The sequence below is a fragment of the Mus pahari genome, chromosome 3 (genome assembly GCF_900095145.1).
Source record: "Mus pahari chromosome 3, PAHARI_EIJ_v1.1, whole genome shotgun sequence".
NCBI lineage: Eukaryota > Metazoa > Chordata > Mammalia > Rodentia > Muridae > Mus > Mus pahari.
Genome location: NC_034592.1, coordinates 160,489,168 through 160,511,897, shown reverse-complemented (window position 1 = coordinate 160,511,897; position 22,730 = coordinate 160,489,168). Strand labels below are relative to the sequence as shown.

General features: G+C 47.9%; 1 protein-coding gene across 5 annotated transcripts in view; it reads right to left on the bottom strand.

The window, feature by feature from the left end:
• Positions 1 to 22,730, bottom strand: part of Phactr3 (phosphatase and actin regulator 3) — a 223,669-nt gene that overhangs the window by 124,938 nt on the left and 76,001 nt on the right. The gene's annotated exons all lie outside the window — the stretch shown is intronic.

Genomic DNA, 22,730 nt, shown 5'->3' with positions numbered 1-22,730 from the left:
TATAGGGAACTTTCGGGATAGCATTTGAAATGTAAATAAAGAAAATAATAATAAATAAATTTTAAAAATATCCAATAAAAAAAAAGAAGAATGAGAGACCAGAGTGTGCTAGCATGGGATGACCATGAAGAAATATTGGAAAGAAAAACAAGACACAGGTGCTGGGGAGATGGCACAGAGAGGGGAGACATCACAGGGGCTGGGTTGTTGGCACAGTGAGGGGAGACAGCCCAGTGAGGGGAGACAGTCCAACAAGCAAGAGTGCTTATTGGGCAAACTGCAGGCCTGAGCTGGAATACTTAGCAGCCTATAAGAACCTAGGCTTGGTCTCACCTTTGAGCTTTCAAACCCAGTGTTGTCAGAAAGGATCTCTGAGGTTTGCTGGCCACAAGCCTAGATTCACTTTCAGTGAGAGATAAGGCAAAGAGTGACAGAGGAGGACAGTTGGCACTATCCTCTGGCCTTCTTCACACACGTGTGGGTATGTACATTTATGCACATGAACATACACAACATACATGAAAGAAAAGGTTCAACATAGCGTGCCTAGGCTATCATTGCTAGAGAAAAGATACACGCAGGCACAAAGGATGAAGGATCTGGAAACATCTCCAAGGAACACAAATGAGAAAAGTAAGAGTGGCTTCAGGAAAGGAGAACTGGTCTACCAGAAAACAAACTTATGTGCAAACTATACACATAAAGATGATGGCAACAGAGTACATAAGAACAACATGGATGTTTCCATGATGCCCAGTTTTCTGACACAAACATGAGCTTTCCATTGTAATAATTTCATAAGTAACATAAGGAAAGGGGGAAAGGAAATTCATTTTCTGAACCAGATTGAACACCCAGCTTCTAAGATTTGAGGAGAATTGTAGCTTGTGGAAGGACTGAAGTTCACGAAGCTAGAGGCTTTAACATCATAGCAAGGTCTAAACGTTCTTTTTGAGTCCCAAACACTGAATGAAAACAACTGTTGCCATCAAGAATAAAAGACTTGTGGCCACAATCAGATTCCTGGGGCATGTGGCTTTCCTGTAGCTTTGGGGAATCACATTGGTCGCAGCCAAGAGTTACAAGTTGAAGAAGTGTTTGGGTCCCCATGCAGACCCAACTCTGGGCTTTGAGGGCAAAGAAAGACAGCCGTGACCACCTGACCTTCCTGTGAATGGTTTGTGTGCCCCTAGTAAGGAACAAAACCCACAGAGTTCCAGGGACGCAAGTGGCAGATGTCTCCTGGAAGCTTCTTCATGAGAATGGAACATTATTTCTAGAGTGGCTTAAACTAGGTCTTGACTTTTAAAGAGAAATCCTAAGAGAACAGGCTTTTCTATTCCCTCCTGAGTAAACCTTGTATAAAATTGTATCTTTAATTCCTTGGAATGATTATAAAATTGGGACATACTGAATCAAATACATAAAATGGGAGCTGTGAAGGTCCTGGTGTAGTGGGTGCTTGTGTGCACACCTACACACAAAAGAAGAGATGGAAGAAGCTGAACAGTAAGTAGAACCTGGAGCAAGAGAGGCAGCCATAGTGGTCCAGGCCATTTAGGACACATAGACATACCAATGGCAGGAGAGCAGTGGGCATGGAGGATGAACCTAACCTCCCTGAAAACATGCAAGGCCTGCACCCCCAAACTGCAAGAAGCCAAGATGGATTTCTATGGGTTGATGAAGAAACAGACGATATATCCAGACAATGGAGTATTTTAGTCAGCCATGAAAAGGAATGAGTTGCAGAGCTACTGAAAGATAGGAAAGAGTCCAGAGAGCATGTCACTTGTAATATATCAATCCGAAAATACTGTGTTGGTGCAGGATTTTGGGACATCCCAAAGTGAATGGAGGCTGATAAAGCAGTGGTTCTCAAACTGTGGGTCACAACCCTTTGATAGTTACATGTCGTATATCCTGCTTACCATAACATTACATAACAATCATTACATAAACAATTCATAACAGTCGTGACCCTCCTGGCCCTGGGGATTGGAGAAGATAGATTGGTTTACACAGGCATGGATGGGGGAGGGGACAAGGAATTTGGGGGAAGGGAATGGGAGGAATGAGGGGATGGAGAGATGGGGATGGGCGGAGGTGTTCAGAAGCCCTGTGAGTATGAAAGGTGGTGAAGGCACACTGGGACCAGCTGCAAAGAGGCAGATCAACTTTACTTGGGGGGATTCAGGGCTTATATAATTTGAAGGGGTGGGGGAGAGGACAGAAATATCCAGGAGGGCAAAGGTCATTGGCTGAGGGCTTAGGGTACTGAAATGGCTCCTTAGCATGGGAAGCACTTCAGGAATCTCAGGTGCCAGCTGAATGTAAGGAAGGAAGTTGAACCTGTAATCTAATTAAGGCTAGGTGACATTCTGCAAATAGAGGTGTGTGTTGGGGGAGAGGGGTTGAGTTTCTCAGATAATGTCAGAGAAGGGGAAGCCTGGCCAATAAAGGGAGTCTTCCATACAGCTCTGAACCCCAGAAGGCTCTCCAGGCAATGGTAGACTTTTACATTCATTAGCAGAGTTTTTCCACAACTGTAGCAAAATTACAGTTATAAAGTAGCAATGAAATAATTCTATGGTTGGGTGGTTGGGGGTCACCACAACATGAGGAACAGTATTAGAGGGTCACAACATTAGGATGATGCTTCACTTCTGCTTGCTGGGCAATGTGAATGCTTATTACAAACACAGGCCTTTTCTTGTCCAGTTCTTAGAAATAGACTTGGGAGCCAGAGAGCTCCCAGCTACAACCTTGCTGAGAGTCACAAGAGCTTCTGACAGAGGTTGGTACCGGAGACATGAAAGCTAGGTCCCCATATGCAAATTATTGTGTGTGTGTGTGTGTGTGTGTGTGTGTGTGTGTGTGTGTGTGTGTCTGTGTGTACTCTATTACCAATCACTACATGGGATGAGCCTCACAGGGGAAGGAGAGCTAAGGAGGGCTGGGAACTTTCCTGGTCCAATGCTCATGGCCAAGAAAGGATGGGACAGGCCAGAGTGAGGCCTTCTGCCACCGCCATGGTCCCCGTAGTGAACAGGGACAAAGACATGGATGCAAGCGTCCTTTCTAAACTTATTCCATGATGAATCCTGTGAATCCTCTGAACTCAGATTTCTAGAAGCAGTCGACAAAATAGACTGGATCCTAAGCCTTGCAGACAGGTTCAGAAGGGCTCCCTAGGCACACATGTCTATGCTCTGTGACAGGCCCTAGGAAGGGTTAACTATAGCCCCTGTGCCTTAGCTTTATGAGGTAGGTATGCATACATCCCCCTCCCCCATCCTCTGACTCCTCTTGGCCTCCACAGAACAAGCCCAGGAGTCTCTACTGGAGCAAAATAATCTCAATGCTCTAAAGAAGTTGACTTCAAGCTCTCCCTATATCATACAAGGGTAAAATCAGCCTCAAGCCCTTGAGGGCTGGCCAGGCAGTCCACACCATTGGCTCAGCTTCTCCTCAGGCAACTGCCCCAGAGGTCCAGCAGGATGCAGTCAAGGCAGGGACTGCTTCTTAGTATTCCCCAAGTCACCCTGCACCTTCTCAGTGACACTGGCTGGCATACAAATGTCCAGGGTCTGAATGAACTGATTCTGCTGTGGTGTGAGAAGCATCTCAAGGAGGACGGGTGCTAAAGGGGGAGCCAAGGTAGACTCCACACTCGCTCAGCCCCTTGAAGGAAGGAGGAAAGTTTCCTATGAGTTAGGTCTATATGCCTCTAGTGCCCATGGTGGCATCTGTCTCCATAGGCTCTGAAGGGCCTGGTTGACACTGACTGTCCACTGCTTGTGCTGAGTGAGGCTGAGGTGAGACTCAAAGGTGCTTCCAAAATATTAATTTTAATATTCATTAAAATTAATTTGTGGGCTCAGTGGTTAAGAGCACTGACTGCTCTTCAAGAGGTCCTGAGTTCAAATCCCAACCACCACATGGTAGCTCACAACCATCTGATGCCCTCTTCTGGTGTGTCTGAAGACAGCTACAGTGTACTTATATATAATAAATAAATAAATAAATAAATAAATAAATAAATATTAAAAAAATAGATAATATTTTTAAAAATTATTTTGTGTGTAAATGTATGTGGTATGTGCAGATGTGTACATGCCTTATGGAGGTCAGAGGTCAGCCAGCCACTTTGTTATGACACAGGGTCTCTCGTGCCGTTCACTCCTGTTTTGCCAGACCGACTTGAATGTGATTCTCCTTCCTGTCCTCCTCCCTCCCAGTATGAATATGCTGGGGTTACAGATGCACGACCTACTGTGTGTGGCTCTTTACATGGGTTCTAGGGTTCCAAACTTGGGTCTTCAGGCTTGCATGACAAGCACTTTCCATGTGGATAGAGTATCTCTCCAGGTCCATCTGAATCATACATCACCAGACCCTGCAGTGCCTGCCTGGGCCTGAATCTGCTTTTACTTTGTGGCGGCCACAGAGCATGCACAACTGCTTACTGACAAGACAGCCCAGCACAGGGAAGCATTCTTCCCTAGCAGTGTAAGTGGGAGGAAAGCCACAGCTGATGCAGACAGCACAGACTTCTGTTAACCCTTGCCAGTCAGAGTAAAACAAACTTCTATGAGGCAGGAACTATTATCCCATTTCTGACAGGAACTGGGCATCTAAGGGGGTATTCGAAATTCCTGACACCCCACCCCCCACCCCCGCCATGCTCTAGCAGTGAGCATATGCTCACAGAGATACCTTACATTTAAAAAGTATAGTGTTGGGATGATGAACGGTTGGTTCATTGCAGGAGCTTTTGCTTTTCAGCCCCTTATCCCACCTCCTCCCGCAGTACTAGAGATTGGAGCTAGAGCCTCGTGCGGGGTAGGAAGGTGCTCTTCCACTGAAGTACAGCTCCAGCCGTAGTTTCCGATTTATCTATAAGAAGTTGTATCTGCATATGCCTGGATAGGGAAGCATACTGTAATGAACTCAGCTTGGATGTGGAGTGTCTCTAGATGATCGGACAGGAGGAGTCTTTGGATCTGGGTGGCGGGACATAGATGATGCTTTTCTTGCGCATGCTTTCACTGAGGGAGTCATGAAGAGCCGAGCGAGTGTGCGCATGAAAACCAGCAACAACTTGGAGCGCTCGCTCTGAACTTCACTGTCCAAGCGAAGCCACTTTACTCATCTCTACGACCAAAATGTGTGACAGAAATGATTCGAGAGAAGAAAGATTTATTCTGGCTCACAGTTTCAGGTGTTCTTGGTGCACCAAGGCAGAGAAGCAGAGTGGTGTGCACAGTAGCAGGAACCTGTTGCAAAGCAATAAATGCCATATAGGCCCAGGAAGAGGGAAGTGGCCAGTATCAGGGGCCAAGCTTTATTGAAGGTGACCTATTTCTACCAGCCAGGCCCCACCACTTTATGGTCCCATAGTCTTCCAAGACAGAACCACCAGGTGGGGAATAAGTATTGAAAAAAAAAGAGCCTACAGGGGAAGTTTCAGATCCAAACTGTTAACATGCCACCCCTGACCTCAGAGTCTCATGGATATGCACCGAGTCCAGCTTCAAGGGTTGGCAGAGTCCTGGTAGTTCCAACACTGTGAGTCCATTCATCCCTAAGATCCAAGGCAAACTCTTAACTGTGAGTCCTCATAAAACCAAAAGCAGTTCCCACACACTCTCTCTATAATGACACAGGCTACACATTCCCAATCAGAAAAGGAGGTGCAGTGGGATAGAAAGCAAGGACTAGACCAAAGCAATCAAGACCCAGAAGAGGAAACATTAAAGCTGCACATCCAACTACCAGGGGATATGATGTCATGATATGAGTACTGATAAGATCAAGCCACCCCACCTGCATGCTCCTGCACCTGCAGCCCTACCTGCAGCCTCTGTACCTGCAGCCCTACCTGCAGCCCCTCCTGCATGCCCTATATTTGCAGCTTGACCTGCATCCCCAGGATCTGCAGCTTCGGCTGAGTGCCCTGTACCTCCTGCACATGTGGCCTCTTTCTTTTGCTGACTCTACCTATAGTTTTCTCAGCAGATGAGTCCTGTTCTGGCACCGTTATCATTCTGGGGTCTCCAAGCTAGGTTCCACTGTCCAAGCTTCATGCATAGCATTATCTGAGGCTTCCTACAGGAAATCAGACCCTGCCACATACTGTCTAGCCTCCAGGGTTTTTGAAAAAAAAAAAAAAAAAAACCAAAACCTTAATGCAAGCATCTATAACCCTGTACTTTCTATGTCCTGTATACCTATAATGCCAGCACCACACAGACAATGCCAAGTTTGACCAACAGCTCAAGAGGTGGCAGGGCCCTTTGACACACAGTTGCTGGGGCTTCTGGGAGTTTCTGTGGTACACAGCACCTCTATGGGCCCCCACTCTACTTAAAGGGAAGAATGCCAGTAGCTTCCCCTTTCCATACACTAGAGCTCTTCATGGATAGGATCGCCCTCTCAGGCATATCCCCTATATCCCCATCTTCAAAGCACAGACCTTCTTTTTAGCAGCACTAATCTCTTTAACTAACCCAACACGTTGTCTTCAATTCTAAGAAAGCCCTTTCTGCTCAGACTGCATGTGTTCCAGGCCTTCCCAACACTCACTAGCAGCTAGCTATGACCATGCTACACCTTGAATTCTACGCTGCCTTGAAATTTCCCCACCACTAGGCCATACTTGTCACTCCAGCCTCACTCAAATGTCCTGGAAACAAGCCTAACATGGCCGAATGTATATTCACAAATGTATGTAACACCAATGGCCCTCAGTCAACTTAGCGGCAGTTCCTGCTTCCATCCGAAACATTGTGGTTTTCCTTACTCATACCGGAACCACCCACTGCACAGCTCCTACATCTCTTAAACTCTCCCCAGTCCCTCTGCAAGCCAGCTCTAAAGACCCCTGGAAGTCAGTAGAGTCACAGCAATGACCTCGCTTCTTTGGCACCAAACTTCTGTTACTTTTTCCACCTCTGTGAACAAAACACCTCACAGAAGCAAGTCGAAGGAGGAAATTGTTTGGTTGTTTTTTTTCTTTCTTTCTTTCTTTCTTTTTTTTTTTTTTTTTTTTTTTTTTTTGAGACAGGGTTTCTCCATATAGCCCTGGCTGTCCTGGAACTCACTCTGTAGACCAGGCTGGCCTTGAACTCAGAAATCCGCCTGACTCTGACTCCCTAGTGCTGGGATTAAAGGCGTGCGCCACCGCTGCCTGGCTAGTTTTTTGTTTTTTTTGTTTTTGTTTTTGTTTTTTTTTTTTCAAAGGAGGAAATTGTATTTGGGCTTGATGTTTTAGTCCATCATTGGGGTGGGGGGGAGGCATAACAGCATTCTTAGGGGTGAGAACATGTGAAGAAGCTGTCTACAGATAGCCGAGAGTGGCTGTAACCTGGTGCTAGGTATAGCCTGCAAGTGTCTGGTCCTTCCAGCCAGACTACATCCCTACAAAGGCCCACAGCTTCTCCAGATAGTGCTACCAGCCAGAGGACAAATATCCAAAACGCGGAGGAGTAGGGGCTGGGAGGGGTTCACATTCAAGCACTATGGAAGTGCAGCTAACAGCTGCTCTCAGCCACATCTGGCACACCATAAGGCCACTAAGCCCACTGCATGTTCCCAGCATCCTTCAAGCCCTGTACTATTTCCTTGGACCAAGAGCAGATCCTCTTGTCCAGTCTTCTCTGTCTTCGGGTTGATGGTGTCTTAATCATCAGCAACTAAATTTATGACAAGAACTGCCATTTCTATGAACCCTATTATAAGCCCTACTGTGAGCCCTATTGTAAGTAAGTCCTACTGTGTGATATTACCCGACAAACATGAAATGTCCTACGGCTGCTGCACTCTGCAGAAGAGGTCTGAAGAGCAAGTATCAAGCTCATCTACTAACGTGAAACCCATTTCCCTCTTCACCAGCTTCTTATCCAGCTGTACCAAAGACTTCTCTCCTCCAGACTTTCTGGGTGCCTTACAGACCTACCTAGATGCCTGCCTAATTCCCTAGCACCCTTCCTTTCTCAAAGACCACTTGCCCAATACTCTGCGTCTCAGTTCCTACACTATTGCTGTGAAGAGACACTATGACCGAGGCAACTCTTAAAGAAGAAAGCATTTAATTATGTGCTTGCTTAGTTTTAGAGGGTCAGTACATGATCATCATGGTACATCATGGTGGGAAGCAGACAGGCTCAAGCAGTAGCTAAGAGCTTTACAGTCTGATTTGCAGGCAGAGAAAAGGCCTAGTATAGACTTTTGGAAACCCAAGCCCACCTCCAATACACACCTCCTCCAACAAGGCCACACCTTCTAATCCTTCCCAAACAGTTCTGCCAACTAAGGACTGGACATTCAAATACAGGAGCCTATGGTGGCCATTCTTATTCTAACCACTATAGACTACAAGGACCAACCTTCTGTGGCCTGTCTGGCCTCTCTTTCCTGGAGAAATAACAGGTACCTCAGGACAGAAAGAAGAGCAGCCCTGTCTTTGCAAAACCCACAAAGAGACACACTTTCAGAGGAGCACTAGCTCTGTGGAGCACCCAGCAGAGAGGGAGCACCACAGTGTAAGAAAATAACACACAGGGGAGCACCACCCTATGAGAAGAGCTATGCCATAGAGAAGGGAGGACCACCATCCCAGGAATGAAACAAGACTCCCTCCTGAGTCCTCATGAAACCCAGAAGAACTTGCTTCAGGCTGGAGGATGCTTAGCCATGCCCACCCAGAGCCACATAGTGGCAAAGGCGGGAGCACAACCATGCTGAACACTTGAACGAAGCTCAGAGAGCACACAGCAATCCAAGATGCAGAGTAATGGCTTCGCATACATATTAGAAACTCAGGCTCCAAGATGCCATGCAAGTAGAGAGAACTGGTTGCCCTCTGAGAATCTCCTGTGCCAGGTGGAGCTCTGAACTCTTAGCCTGTATCTCTTCCTCATAAAATATAAACTAAGTACCATGGCTCCCTTCCACAGGGGAAGATTCAGGTTTGGGGGACCGTAAGCTGCAAAGGTCCTGTGGGTAGAGCTGAGAGACTACACAGGTGCTTGAGTTTCAACTTCCATACAGTTACACCAAGGGCAGGAGCAGCTCAAGGGATCCACAGCAGATTGTGCATCTCTGCATCAGCTCCCCGAAGCATTCCTGGGACTGTCTGCTTCACTTGTAATGTGGGGATCAGAAGAGCAGCTGCCTCACAGGGCTTATGAAAACTAACTGTGGAGAGTGCGGAGAACAGTGGTGGGCAGGGTGTGACAAGATGTCAGCTGCTGACAGCACCCGCAGCAATCCTGTTGTCCTCCATGTTCCTCTGCTTCTGAGGTCAAGGGGAACCACAGAAAAATCACACCCCAGCTACAAGGACCCTGGGGAGGGATGACCCAAGTCATCACTGGGCAGTTGGCTGGATGCTATTTATAAACGGATGCAGAATTAGAACAAGTACAGGCAAGGGCTCCTTTAGACTGAGCTGTGTGACCTTCTGAATGGTCACTGATTCCAAACACATTCCTGTAGTCCAGTGGTCCCCTCAGGGGAGTGCCTGTAGGATTCCTGTCTCTCAGGATGAACCCAAATTGCTTCCTCGCTGAGAACTACTCTCAAGGTGTGGTATATTTCTACATACCACATTCCACATGACTTGGGGAGCCAACCCCATAGAAGAATGAAGTTCCAGGGCTAGAGTGATGGCTCAGTTGAGAAAAGATTTGTTTTGCAAACATGAGGACCTGAGTTCAGACCCCAGAGTCCAAGTAGAGAAATTCAGGTGTGGTGGCCTAAGCTTGCAATCCCAGTTTGAGGAGATGGGGACAGGTGGGTTCCCCAGCTCAATGGTCAGTCAGCCTAGCCTATCAGGATGAGGTCACAGGATGAGGTCACTAGACATGCACAAGGTGCCTTCAGATGAAAGGCTAGGAGTCAGGTGAGGGTGCATGGGTGAAGGGGTGGCAGAGGGGAGGGAGGTGGGGCATTTAATTCCTTCCTTTATTAACCACCCAGTTACAGCACTGCTTTGACAAAAACCCTTGCGCTCCACAGAAAAAGAGACAGAAGGCTCTGGAAGGGGGAGCACCCTCCTTTCCTTAAAATTCAGTGATTCCCATGTGACCAAAAATCCCATTACGGTATCAAAGAGCTGAAAGAAGTATAGTAAATAAGGCGACCCTTACACTAAAGAGTCAGTAGGCTGGTGAAGGGGAAGAGCTGATTTTCAGTTACTAAAACATAAATAGGGTGCAATGACTAGAACACAGAAGTTCCGAGAGCGAACAGATCTCTGTGAGTGGATAAGACCTGCCCAGCATCCTGTGAGGATCGTGAGCATCCTTGAAAGAGGTGACAGGATCGGGAGACCAGTCAGTATCCATAAATGGACTCAAAACAATGGCTGAGAGTCTACCCTGAAAGCTGTCTAAGTCAAACATGGGGATGGGCAGCTGTCACCCCAGCTTTAGAGAGACCAAAGCAGGGTGTCTCAAGTTCAAGACCAGCCTGTATTCAGTAACTGGGGGCTGAGGTCAGAACTTCCTGGCACAAGCCCCAAGTTTGATCACCAACACTGGAAAAATATAAAGAAATTTGAATGTACTCCTTACATTTCATATCAAAATAAATTCCAGATTGAGCAAAACTTTAGATATTTGTTTTTAAAAAAGAAGACATTTGAAAATGCTCTTAAAGTGTGGAAATCCCTTCAAACTGTGACACAAAACCCAGACAGCACAAAAGAAGAAAGGGCCAGATAAATTTATCTCCATAAAGATGACGACGTTTGTCTGAGAAGAATCACTGGGAACTTAGCATCAAGCCAAATGAACTGCTCTCCTCTCAGACTGAGGTCAGAACCCCTAACACACAATCCTATCGAGATCCAGCGGAGGAACGTCACAACAAAGGGAGAAGATGACAATCAGCCTGTTGATAGCCTGAGGTAGCTTCCTGGGAGGAGACAGGACCCCCCAGGTCAGAGGAGCTGTGGAGCTCGCATGTGACTCCATGCCCTCCCTGTCTCTGGCCACTTTCCTCACTGAGCAAATGTCCCTGCTTCCTGGCATCTAATGCTGAGCTGGCTCTGACTTTCCCTTGTCAACTTTCTAGAATTCCCTCAGCTCCTGTCCACCCTGTGTCATGGAATGTCACCCTAGCCCCTTGGGGACACATGACTCACTGAGCCTGACAGATGGGTGTCTCCAAAGGGCCTTAGTGGCATCATAGGACCCAGAAGAAGCTCAGTATTCATCTGAGCCTGAGCACCAGATGCTCTGGGGCACACACGAGGCGGGGTCTGGTGGATCCGTTCAAAGTGGCTCCTTTCCTCAGAGAACCTGGAACCCAAGGTGAACACATGCATGCACGCAGTTACCCATCAGAGACTCACAGGAGGGCCTAACAGAGGAGAGAACAGAGATGTCTCTGCAGCTTTCCAGGGGTCCTCAGCACGGTGGGCAGAGGAGAGGAAATAAATGGAAATGGCTGTACTCCAGCAGGACACTGGGAAGCAGGACTTGACAGGGGCGAGGATAAGGCACGAATGGAGGGTTGGTGGCTCTCGGATCTCTGCATGCAGCAGCAGGTGATGCAGTCTCCTGGCATCCTGTCCTCCCTCCAAGGTGGCCCTGTAACCTGCAGGGAGCATGGTGCCCACTTGTGAACACGCACGGGTTACCTGTCATCTGGCCCCCCAGGACTCTGCAAAGAGCATGGCAGCTCACTGGTGCCGTGATGAGTGTACATGACAGAGAAGCTGGCTCTGAAGAGGCACATTTAAAAATACCAGGAGATGCTGGGTATATATAGCAAGAATGAAGCCAGGCACCTCGGCCCACACAGGATGCAAATATGAGCTTCGGAGAGTTCTGTGTTGTGTCTTAAATAGAGGCCTGAGATCTGAACGCTGGCAAAGAATAGAAATTAACGCTGGGAACAAGTGTGACATCACCCAGCCTGAGCTGGGGAACCGAGCTGCGTCCCACGATGCTCTTTGCTGCTCCGTCCTGACCATGAGAAAAGAGCTCACGGTTCCAAGTTTCATTGTTATTTATCTATTCAATGATTCAATGCACACCACATTGAGAAGGAAGAATGACTGGAAGGTCAAGTACCAGTTTTATGAACACACGATGGGTGAAACAGAAGAGTCAAGAAACGACAGGGAAGACTCATGATTCAGTGGCCTGTGTGTGCCAGGTCGGAGTTCTGAGCAAGGAGTAGAGGCTTGACTTAAAGTCTGACATCGAGCCTCCAGCAACACCGGGAAAGGAGTAATCAGTCATATACTCTCAGGACACAACCCCTAGGCTGATCTGGCTTTTAGCACCCTGCAGGGGGTTGTAATGAAGAAATCGACCCTACATGGGGATGAGATAGAACACCTTACATGGCCCCAAATGACCCCTTCATATGCCACCGGCTGGCTCAGGTACGAGCTAGAGAACTCTACAAAGGTGTCAAGAATCCTCCTTTGCACTGCCTTTGTTGGTTTTGCTCTGTGAATACACTCAGATGCATAAAGTGTATGATTTATATTTTAATGAACTTATTTTAGACACAGCACACACACACACACACACACACACACATGCACACACACATGCACACACACACACAAACACACTGGACACAAGTCAATTTAATTTCTACACTCTGGCAAGACTCTGTGCCCTGTCCTGGGTCTATGCCTGAGGCTGTTCCTATCCTTAGACAAGAGAATACAGCCAGTATTGGGCATCAAAGGTAGTGTCAGCCATAAGTAAAATGTTTTCTTCTATATAGACACTTGGAGGGCTAGAGAAAGGTATAAGGGGAAATGGTCATTTGACCTAGGGGCTTGGCAGGTTCAAAACTCAGGGTTGGTCACAACCACAATGCATGTTCCCCACAAGCAAGACCTGGAAGGTGTTGCTAGTAGCAACAAAGTGTTTGACTGGGACCAGTATACATCCTGTACCCCTAAGAGGAGTGTGCTGACAGTATTTCTTTCCATGTCCATGAAAGGATCTATGTGTAACAGTTTGGAAATCCCGAAATGAGTCCTGTGCCACCGAGGAAGCTCCGGACTCTTCCTCGACTCCCCGGAGGCTCGAGGCCACACTCAGCAGAGCAGTCATGCCATCAGCCTGCATGGATTCCAGGAATGTGAGTCTGCTACATCCACTTGACACTGCTAAGGAAGATTGTCCAGTCCCCGGTGATGCTGGTCTGTGTCATAGTTTTCTATTTAACTCTCCACAATTTTCATCAAATCCACTCACCCCTGCTCCATAGTTTGAACTCTATTACAAAGAACCACATCTCCCTCATCATCACCACCTCAAACTTTGGAGCGATCTGCATCACCATACCCGTGATAACAATGCTCACCACCATCACCAGTAGTACCATCATAATACTGCCACCATCATCACAGTCATCGCCATCATCACTATGGTTTCCATTGTCATCCTCACTATCATCCCTGCCAACAGTAACGCCGGTATCATCACCATCAACTCCACCATCATTTCACCATCACCACCCTTTCCTTTCCTCCACTGTGATCACTGTCAGCATTCCCACCATCATCCCCATCATTATCACCATCACCATGACTACTACTGTCAATACAATCACCACCAGCAGCACTGTCAAATGCACTACCACCATTATTCACATTATATCACTACTACTGCCATCACCAACACCATCACCACCATTGACAGTCTCACACCAGCTCACATTCAGACAGTACTTACTATACACCAAGGAAATGCTATTCCAATTCTGGCTGGTTCCAGGACTATGAAGGTAACAGACTCATTTAATCTTCCCCACAGCCCTGGAATAATGTACTATCATTTACTCTGTTTAGGTAAGGATAGAGAGCTGCTGATGGATAAATATGGTTGTCAGGGTAACTTGATCAGTAAATGGTTAGGCTGAGGCCACACCTAGGCAGCCAGCCCAGCCCATACCCTGCCCTCTCTCTCCACCTTTATTCTGCTTCTAGTCAATAAGGAGGCATGATTCTGAACACAAAGAACTAGACACCCTGTGGGTGTCTGCCACATGGCTTAGCACGTAAGAGACAGGCGTGCCTTAGAAGTTGGCACCTTACAAATTCATGTAAGGACATGGAAATCAGGGTGCAGGACCACTCCCCACACCTCAGACCTTCCTCCTTTAGCCACCCAACTGTTCTAAGGGACCTCTGCTCTAGGCAACATGGTGTAAGCAGTGATTGGCAAGGTGCTGTCTTTATGTCCGGAAGGTTCTCACCAAAAGAAGCAACACACCAGCGGGCACTGCTATGAAAGAAGACACTGGAATTGAGATGGCTCTGTAGGGTGACTATGGAGGGCTGCTCTCAGGAACAGGAGCAGCGGCCCTGAGGCAGGAAAGAGTCTTTCAAACTGAGGAGTGGCCAGTGGGCCAAAACTGCAGAGACAACAAACGTCTGTGCCACACCCACCATACACCCAGCAGAGCTCAACACCCACACAGTCACTAAGCCTCAGGACAAGCTGTGAGGGAAGTAGCCCTGGTCATGGCAGCTTTGCAGACTAGGAAAGCATGAAGTCAAGTGGGGGAACCAACATACAGTGGAGCCAGGTTTCAAATCCAGATGGCCCAGCTCCCAGGCACAACTTTAAACCACCAGGCTGTGTGGCCTCCCCAGGAAACTCTCCCCAGGAAAGGGTTGAGACTAGATTTCACAGCCTGTGGTTGGTTGAGTCTGGGGTTTATGCACAGGATGACAGGAAAGGGGGATAAAAAACAACGTCTAACAGCAGCTGAGCAGAAACCCAGTCAGAGAGACTGGAATATGAGGCAGGAACCTTGCAGGAAGCTGCATGGTCTCCCAGGGTCCTTGTATCTTACAGGGATGAGGAGCCTGAGGCCCCTTGAGCTGGGGGAGGGGTGTGGCGAAGAGGGAGATTCAAGGTTCCATAAAGCAGGGGCTAGATGTGAAGGGCTAGGGAAGGACAGAAAGGCTATTTTTGGCCAGGGGACCATGTAAACAAGTGGTTAGACACTAGACTGTGAGGACCAGCCAGGCTCAGTGGCCCAGGGCTGGCCATGGCTGGCGTTTATGGCAGATCTGCTCACTCTCCTCGCCTTCCTTCTGATACTTTCTAAGCACCCCCTAAGATGCCTGGACTGGAAAACTGATCAATACATCCCACTTTTTAGAGGTCCCAGCAGAAAACTGATCAATAGATTCCACTTTTTGGAGGCCTCAGCGTAAACAAAGTTCCAGGAGCTTGGGGATCTCCATAGGATTGAGCCCAAGACAAAACCCCAAAAAGGTAGATGGGCGCATCTCAGTAAATCAAACCTCTTTTGCTATGTACTTCTCAGCAGCCATGTGGTGAACAGTAACTCCTACCCCCAATATAAAATGCCCAGCTATTACCCCATCCTTCCCAGAGCACCCCACAAAGAAGAAAAATGGCTGGCTGTGGCCCAGAGATGCCACAGTTAAAGCAGCTAAGAAAACAGCTGCATCCCTGTGCTGCATACATCGCTCTGCAGTGAACGAGGTCAGATCTGCCATTGCACATCAGACACTGAGAATCAGCAACCAGAGAGAGATTGAAATAAATACCTAGTGGCAAAACTCACATGCAAAGAAAACCCACTCAGGGCTGGAGAGATGGCTCAGCAGTCTTAGTTGCAGTTACTATTGCTGTGGCGAGACACCATGGCCAAAGCAAGTTGAATAGGAAAGGGTTTAATAAGCTTACATTTCCACATCACTGTTCACCATGGAACAACGCCAGAACAGGAGCTCCAACAGGGCAGGAACCAGAAGGTAAGAGCTGTTGCAGAGGCCATGGAGGAGTGCTACTTACTGGCTTTCTCTCTGTGACTAGCTTATCGTGTTTTCTCATAGAACGCAGGACTATCAGCCCAGGGATGGCACTACCCACAATGGGCTGGGCCCTCCCCATCAACCACTAATTAAAAAAATGCCCTTACAGGCTTACCTACAGTCTGATCTCACAGAGGCATCCCCTAATTGATGTCCCTCTTTCTCAGACAGCTTTAGCTTGTGTCAAACTGACAAAATTATCCAGCACAACTCATTTGATTCTCAGAAACCATATGAATGGTTCATAAACCACATGTAATACAGCCCCAGGGGATCCAACATTCTCTTCTCTGAGAGCACACACTAACACAGAGATACATACACATAATGAATGAATGAACAACAACAAAAAAAATGGATGCGGAAGGCTCATTCAAGAAGCAGGTTGCTTAACTTCAAAGGACCAAAATCCACTGAGAATGCACCCAGAGAACGGAAGCCCGCAGGTCACTAACCATCCCAGCTGGGCTTGTGTTGCTTCCTGTAACTTTCTCGTTCTCAGATTACCATCCTCAGAATCTGACGAGGAGAAACCAGCTTGCCAGTAGATATGGTTGGAATGTGAAATGCCCCTTATATGCTCCTATGCTTAAACACGCCTTTCCCATCTGGCACTGTCATGTTGGAAGCTATGGAGCTTCCAGAAGATACAGACAACCTGGGAGAAAACACGGCTGCTGGATGTTGGCCCTGAGAACCTGCTGGAGAGCCGGGCTCTCTGGTCTGGTGGGATACAGGGAGCGCCAGCCCCACTCTCCTACTACCATGAGCTCTCCTTGATGGTCAGCATCCTCTTACACTGTGAGTCCAAATAAGCCCACCCTCACTTAAGCTGCTGCTAGAGAGCATTTTGTCTCCAGGATGAGAAAGAATGGAACATTTAGCAGAGAGTCAAGATGGCCCCCAAGCTTCCTGGTTCTACACTCCCCAGAGATCAGCTGCTCCAGTCAGCGCCTCCTCAGGGTCAGGCACACAGAAGATCATGAAGTGACTCAGTGTATCCATGGACCTGAGCAACATAACAGTCATCAGTATCTCTTCAGTTCCTTCTATCATTCTCAGACCATAATCTGGCACGTGTTTGCCTGTGACATCCTGACACCTGTTGGTGTTGTATTTACAAAGTTCAGAGAGTCCTCTGGCCTGACACCCTTGGAGGGAGATCATGTGTAGTGTTAACTACATGTAGGGTTTTTTGTATATTGGTTTGGTGTGTGTATGTGTGTGTGTGTGTGTGTGTGTGTGTGTGTGTGTGTGTGTACATGCATGCGCACACATGCACTCAACATGCATGCATGTATGTGCTTGCTGCATGAGTGTACACCTGTGTGTGTATATGCACAGGTACTCTGAATGCAGAGTCCAGTCTTTGTATTTCTTCTTAGTGACTCCATCTTTCTGTTCAAGAGGATCCCTTGGTGATCCTAGAACTCACTCAAGGGCTGGCCAGTTCTGGAGGGTCCTCATTTTTCCCCTCCCCCAGTGCTGGGATTACAGGCCTAGGTGACAGTCTAGGTGATGGGCCATGCCTGGCTTTTTATGTGGGTACAGAGACCACAAACTCAGCCCCTCAAGCGTATGTCACAAGCACTTTACCCACTGAGCATCTCCCCAGCCCCCTACATATGGCTTTATAGTCACTGTCTCATTTAATGGCTGCTTTTCATCAAAAGACAGTGCTATTAGATTTCTGTTCTGACAAGAGATTACCTTTTAGAAAGAATTTTTTTTAAAGACTTTGATTAGAAGAAAGTGCTCAGCAAATTGGATGCAGGCAGAGACAAACAAGTTAGTCTGGGAAGGAGTGCAGGCTCAGCATACGTACCACTGTGGCCTCGTACAAGGGTCAACCCTGACCACTCATTAGACCACAGGTCTCACTGTCAATCTGTCCTCTCCACAGGGACGTCTAACGGGCGTCTCAAAGTTGTCATAGTGACAACTGTACTTCCATCTCCCCGGACTGCTCTACCATAGCCTCCCTTCCCCCAGCTCCATTCTTCTATTGCTGAGAACAGAGCTCAGTGCCCCGAGACAAAAGCTGCATCTCCTCCCTTCTCCATCCATTCCTTCAGCCAATCTTGTCACCACAGTCTTCTAGACATGCACTCACTGTGGCCATCTCCTCACCTGCCTGGATCTCAGTGTGGCCTCCAGCCTGGTCACCTCTCTTTCTCACCGGTCTGTCCCCACCCTGAGGGTCCAAGGACTCTCTTAAATCAGTGGCTGGATGCTACTCTGAATCTCAAACCTCCAGAGGCTCCCATCACATTCAGCCCATCACATTCAGCCCAAAAGCCAACTGATCTCCATGTTGTCTGCTGTCTCTCCATGCAGCTTCAGATGCCCAGGGCATCCCAGTGGTGGGGGAGGGGGCTGTACACTGGAGCATCCGCTGCTTACAAGGCTTCTGTCCAAACAGAAATCTGCCACATGCATTTCCTAACTCCACCAGGTCCTTGCTCAGATGCCACCTCCATGTTGCCACCCCCACCCTGCCCCTGTATTTAATACTCTGTGGTCTGGCCACTTACCACAATGATAAGTCTCCTTCCCGTGGCCTATTTTCCCATTCATTTCCCACAATGCTTGCTGCTAGCACTCAGAACAATGGTTGGAGCTCCTGTCTATTCCCCCACAGCACACACTCGGGACAACAGCAAACTTGCTTGTTCTGCCCACAGCCCCTTCCACCACCGGCTTCCATGCACACTGACGGGTACCTGGTAACTCTGAGAGGCCTGCTTCCTGCCCATCTGAGCCCCAGGCAGGACTGGGACCATGAGCTTTGCAAACCTGAGTCCTTGGAGTTCACTGACGGTGACCTCCTACAGGCTCAGCCTCTCACACACTCTGCTGACTAAGGGGCTTGCCATCTGGCTCAGGAGCACATGTGTCAGACTGATGAGGTTCTCCAGTGGATGGTCACACATCCAAGAGTACATGGGCAGCACAAACTAGACCTGACAGGTTTAGAGAAACAGAGGGAGGAGTGGCATGGGTATGAGAGGAACTGGAGGAGGGGTAACTATAACCCAAACACATTGTACAAATTCTCAAAGACCCAATAGAACTATTGTAGACAAAAAGACAATAAAATGAGAGCTTCAGTCGACAACAAAATTATATTGATTTCCTATCTTCTTCCTTGATGACAAGTGTGTCAAGTCTATGGTCAGTATCAGAGACTCTGATCCTGTGATGGAACCCTGTGGCGTTCCTGCAGAGACCCATGCTACTGACACAATTATCAAAACGCCTTATGAAAGTTTCAAACGTAAAATCAGGAAAAAAAAAATCCTGCAGTGAGCGACTCTATGTAGACCTGCTGACTTCCAGGCTTCAACCTCTTGCTATGACTTCTGCGTGACTGTGCCTGTGTGAACTTGGGTGTGAAACACTGAGTGAGTGGGGGTGGGCATTCCCAGGCACCAGGCAGGAAGCAGGTGTTTTCTGCTGGGTGTACTATGTGTTCTGCCTCCACAATGGCCACAAGCCACATACAAGTCAATGGCACAAGTTCTCCGCCGGAACTTCTTAAAGCCAGGCAGCAGAATGGAAGACCCTGGGGAAGCAACTTGTACTTGACCCATCTTCCCTCTGAGTGGATCTGAGAACATCCATAGACAAAACCCTTCTGGATCAGATTGCTATCAGGTGGCCAGGAGGGGGCAGGAGGGGGAAACATATAGAGTGTAGAGATGGGGAGTGGGAGGGAGGAGGAACAGGGGCGTATGCATGGAAACAGAGAGGATAGAAGATGGAGACAAGTGGAGAGGGAGAGGAAGGGGAGGGAGAGGGGAGAGAGAGGAGAGGGAAAGAGTGGGAGAGGGAGGGGAGAAGAGGAAGAATGAGAGAAAGGGAGAGGAGGAAGAGGGAGGGGGAGAGGAGAGGGACAGAGATACACACACACACACACACAGAGAGAGAGAGAGAGAGAGAGAGAGAGAGACAGAGAGACAGAGAGACAGAGACAGAGACAGAGACAGAGACAGAGACAGAGACAGAGACAGAATGAATATGAGTGTGTGCTCATGTCCATACCCACACAGATGCTCTCAGAGCAGCTCGGCTGAGACAAGCCTGTTGTGTTAACTTACACTGTGCCATCCTACTGCCATCCCGTTTTCCTTTTGTTTCTGTCTGTGATGAAGATGCAGCCCAGGGCCTCATACACACTGGCAAGAACTCTGCCGTGAGATGCTCTCCCAAGTCGCTAAAGCCTGCCTTGCCTTGTGAATGCTTATCAGATGTCTGGATAGACAGAGAAGCCTCTCAAGCAACGCGACATCCACAGCTCCACCAAATGGCAACACCAGACCCCACTCTGTGTGTGCTCACCAGCAGCACATTCATTCGTACCTGTATGGGCGGACAAGCGAGCACCTCAGGGTCACGTGCCTGACTTCATTCTCCTGAAACACCAGGATCACATCTCAGTGCAAGGACTTCTTCCTGTCACCGCCCTGTACTCAGCCCCAGCTAGCATGTCTGATTTACATGCCTGGTTCTTTTCCAGTCAAGTTCACCCTCAATCATACGAACAGGACACAGCAAAGCAGTGTCCCCTGTCCTTCCATCTATTGATGAAGTAGGCTCTCTACTCCCTAAATCTCTGAGGTCATGAAGGATGACCTCGATCTGAGGCCCAGGGCCCAGCACTATCATCCGGGACTTCTGGAGAACAAAATCATCTTGATGGCCCCAGGTCTGAAGACTCAAAAGCACCCACAGATGAGCCTTGCATGATGCGGGTACTCCAAGCTCAGGGCGGTGAATCTGGTCCTGTGGCAGGATTAACAGTCCTTACCCTTTTGGTCGTTACCAGGTGACCTAACAGAACTAAGATCAAAAGGATAGGTTTTACTTTGTGTCTATGTGGTACGTATGTATGTGTGTGCGTGGTGCATGTATGTGTGCATGTGTGTGCTCATGCACATGCAAGTGCTCATGCGTGTACATGTGTGTGCCTCAGTGTAGAGGCTTGAGACCATCCTTGGATGTCATTCTTTACCTTTCTCCTGAACTGTCTTTTATTGGTCTGAACTCACCAATTAGGCTGTGCTGGCTGGCGAGGAAGTCCCAGGGATCCATCTGCCTCCACTTCTGCAGTGCTGAGATAACAAGGGTACACTACCACATCCAGCTTTTGTATGTGTGTTCTGGGGATCAAACCCAAGTTCTCATGCTCGCACAACTAAACTATCTCCCCATCCCTATTTTGTAGCTTTTAAAAATAATTGATATCATAAATATAATATATGATAAATAAATGTGCTTAGGTGAGGACTATTTTCGTCCCAGGAAACACAGCTTACAGAGCACGGTAACTGCCATGCACAGAAGAGACTCAGCTGTGACATGTCAAATGATGTCAAGATGCATGAAGGAAGGGAGCTAAAAATAGCACCACAGGCTCAGCACCAAGAGCTCCAGGGCTCAAAAGCAGCAACCTTGGGACCCAAGAACAACTGCCTTCAGCCACCTCCATAAGGCTGGGTACTTCTGACTGACAACTCTACCCGATCATAGTGTGTGACTTCAGGAAAGGCAGGCTGCTCCTAATAATGATATTCTGAGCATACATATTTAAACTATTTTCCCACAAGCAAGGTGACTGCATTATGTAACATCAGACATCAGGCTGAGGGCTGTAACACTGACTGGGGACTCTACTCCTTAGTAATCAAGGGATTAATATGAACAAATTTCAGCAAGAAAAAATGTACACACACTGCCAGCCCACAAAATGGCAAACAACTTTAGCTACTCACTTATGGGTGTGGCTCAGGAACCGACCATCCATGAGGGCTTCCTTTTCAGCCTGTTTTACTTCACCTGTAATGTTGTGAAGCTGAATAGTGGTGAATTTGCAGATTGTTCTGGGAATGTTTACCTCTGCAAGAGTCACACCTAGGTGACAAATGTGTCACATCTAGGTAACAAATGAATGTTACCTTCTAAGTGGCTTCCCTGGACCCTGAGTGCCTGTGTGTGTGTGTGTGTGTGTGTGTGTGTGTGCATGTATATGTGTGTAGTGTGATGTGCATACCTGTGTACGTGTGTATATGATGTGTGTGTGCATGCATTTGTGTGTGGGTATACATGCATATGTGCATACATGAATACATTCACATGTGTGTGGCATGCATGCCTTGTATGCACACATGTGTGCACATGTGCATGCATATGCATGTGTACATGTATGTGTGTTCGTGTGTGTATGTGCACATATGTGAGTGTGGTGCATTTGTGAATGGGTGTGCATGTGTACATGCGTGTGTGTGTGTATCTGTGATGTATTAATCCTTGAGTTTGTGTTTTTAAACTAGCACTCATTTCACCCTTCTGTACCGCATCCACATAGCAGAACACACAGCCATGCAGCACACCAGTGTATGAGATGACCTTCTTTTCTGGGCCCCCTAAGGAGAAAGCTGGTGGGGGATTAAATCTGTCAGCATGCAGAACTCTTCCTTCTTCAGAAGTGCTCAGGACCCAGAATGTGCAGTTCTCACCGGGTCAAAACAGCCTTGCATCCTGGAACACGGCAGGCACCTCAGGCAGCCATTAACTTAAAATCACATGCCATCCTGACTCAGTTTCCCCCTCTCCTTTTCTGGCTCTAACTTGAGACACCCAACCTTACTACCAAACCACTGAATGCTTTCACACAAAGAACCAAACAGTAACCTGCATATGTCCCCAAGTCAGGAAGCTGGGACAGAGGCCCCGGGGGACAATCACTCCTGACAGGGGAAGGTTTGTCTCCAGCCATACATGGATGCCAAAACTGCCACCTGGGAGGGAGGTTCTGCTGCATGCCGAATTTTTAGAAAGCACAACTTGAGAACAGGACACAGGCAGACCTGAGGAAGCAACCTATTGTTTCCTG